The following is a 2758-nucleotide window of genomic DNA, read 5'->3' on the forward strand; positions in this document are numbered from 1 at the left end:
CTCTCTGGATGTATGGCGACCGCAAGCTCCCTATAGCGAAAAAGCCCCTCCAAGGGAAAAAAAAAAAATCTAAAGAAAATGTTCCTTATAAAAAACAAGAAGGCACCCCTGAGGGGCTCTATCTCTGGTGAACCATCGTCGCTTCCAGAAAGTGGTTGGCAGGTTCCTGAGGTGGGGAACAAGGTTGGGAATGTGCCCAGAATCCATGTTCCGACTGATTTTTACTACAGCCCTCCTATGTGTCTGCTGGAGTGTGACGTGGAGGGCACCCACTGGGCAGCCTGCGTCTGCTGGTCAGGGTGCGGCACTCTGCTTCCCAAAAACGTGTGCTCTTTCACACACACACACACACACACACACACACACACACACACGTTGCTTTCCTGCAGACAAGTGTTTGATAAAGCAGGCTTATAGGCAAAGGCTCCGGAGGCAGACCACTTGTGTCACACTTTTTGTTCAGCTTCCTACCCATGGGGGGACCTCAGGCAATTAGCTAACCTCTGTGTGTTTTAAAGGCGAAAGATTTATACACCTCCGTGTGTTTTAAACCTTTTTCAGAATATTGGGGAAAAGATAGTCTACCTCAAAGGGAACCAGCATAATGGCTATGTCGCTGGACTCCCACAAAGTCGACCGCGGTTCGCGTCCTGGACCCGGTGGCTTAAAACTCACTCCGGGCATGTGTGTGCCCAAGATCCCGAGAGGAGAATAGAGGAGAAGGGATTGGGGCGTGACCATCCCCCCTGGGGGGTGATTTCTCACTTTCTGTCTCTATGTCTCTCTCTGTCTGTCTGGCGCGCGCACGCGCCCTATAGCAAAAACCTCTCCAAAAAAAAAAAAAAAAGATAGTCTACTTCAAAATAATAATAACCTTCATTTTTAATTGCAACAGGGAGTCTGTGCTCACCAGAGAGAGAGAGAGAGAAGAAGGGAAAGGGAGAAAGCACCCCTTAAAGGGGGAAGTCATGTCTCGATCTCTTCTCCTGCAAGTCTTCATCCTGTGTGGTATTTGGACATACACTCACTTGTGCCTGGCATGGTTTTCAAGCCACCAGGTATTCACACTGTGGTTGGCCATATGGGATCTGATTCCTTTTAGCACTAGGCTAGGGCCCAGGCCCAGAAAAAACTTTTTATTCAAATCTTATATGAGATTACCTAAATAGGTCTCATAGTAACCATTTAATAAATGCCAGGTATTTTGTTTTAAGTGGACCTATATGTGTGCAAATGTCTAATAGGAATGTTACTATGCATGAGGAATTGGACATATACTCAGTGTCTTTATTGGTTTATGTGTGAGTGGGTGGGTGGGGAGCATTTGTATGTAGTGAGCAAGAGGTATGGTTTGTCTTGCTTCAAAATAAAACCAAAAATCTATGTTCCTTAATTTTTATATCAGACTGAGCTTGTCTGGATACTGTTTTGTTAAACTCATGTTTCTTTTTTTTGTTTGTTTTAGAGGTTTTTGCTATAGAGCACATGCACTTGCCAGAAAGACAGAGACAGAGAGACAGAAAGTGAGAAACCTCCATTCTCCTCTTGGGATCTGGGGCACGCATGCACACGTGCTTAGAATGAGTTTAAGCCACCGGGTCTGGGACTCAAACCACCATTGACTACATGGGAGTCCAGCAACATAGCCATTATGCCAACTGCTGGTCTCCATATTCCTTAAGTTGAGTGAGTTGATATGATAATCCTTTTAAAACCCCTAAACAGTGTCATCAAGTACCTCTCTACTGATTCACTGAATATGGTCATACAGTTGTTCTAAAAACAGCTAGTTTCTATCTCTTGTTGCAAGTCACAAACAGTAATTATACGGTGGGATTCCATTTGTTTCTCAAGTATCTTATAGAAATGTAATTATTTCCTTCACTCTTCTGGCATAAATTATTCTTTCAGATTTAAAAGTTTAATCTTACTGTTAATAATATCTGGGGAACACTAACATATATTCATACTCATTTACAACCATAATAATTTTAGTAAAAGATGTCATACATTATAATCTAAAAATATGTGGGACAAATTTTTCTAAAAATTAGATGAGCAGAATTGGAACAAAATATGTAATCCTTCAATTATATTTTTATAGAAAGGTGTAAAAATATATGTATTCTAGATTGTTTTTTGCTTCCTATATCTTAAACTTGTATAGGTCCCAGTACTAGTTTTGCAGGGACCTTTAAGACACCAATAAAACATTAATCAAAACCAAGCCTTGTTTCAGATTTGGTGGTAGAAATGCTTCTATACACATTCATTACTTTTTGAAATTAGATTTTTATTCTCATTTGGGAAATCGAAGCATCAACTTTCCTTTTCAATCTTTCTTCAGCCCTACTTCAAAGCATCAAAGTCTGGCAGACTTCTTTACACCCTCTCTCCTCCCCATTCTCCCTTTTATTGACAGAACGAATGTGAGCGGACTCCTTCCTGATGTGACCTGAAATTTCTTTTGAGGAAGTAAATGAGATATGTCTCTGTAGAATGGAAAGCCCCTTAAAAAGTTTGGAATTCATACAACCAATACATCCACTAAGTAGAGAATTTATAGATTTTTTAACTACTCTAATAGTTTTCTAAATTGTCATCTGTGTCACCTTTGCTTCCGCGATCTAGTCACCATGTAGAATTTATACTGATTCTTTTTAAAGAATGGAAATGATAACATTGGGACAATCCTCTTTCTCCATTTTTTTTTTTTTTTTGAGAGAGACACATACAAGAGACGCGGCCCACAGGAGAA

Source organism: Tupaia chinensis, unplaced genomic scaffold, assembly GCF_000334495.1.
Source record: "Tupaia chinensis unplaced genomic scaffold, TupChi_1.0 Scaffold149705_1, whole genome shotgun sequence".
NCBI lineage: Eukaryota > Metazoa > Chordata > Mammalia > Scandentia > Tupaiidae > Tupaia > Tupaia belangeri.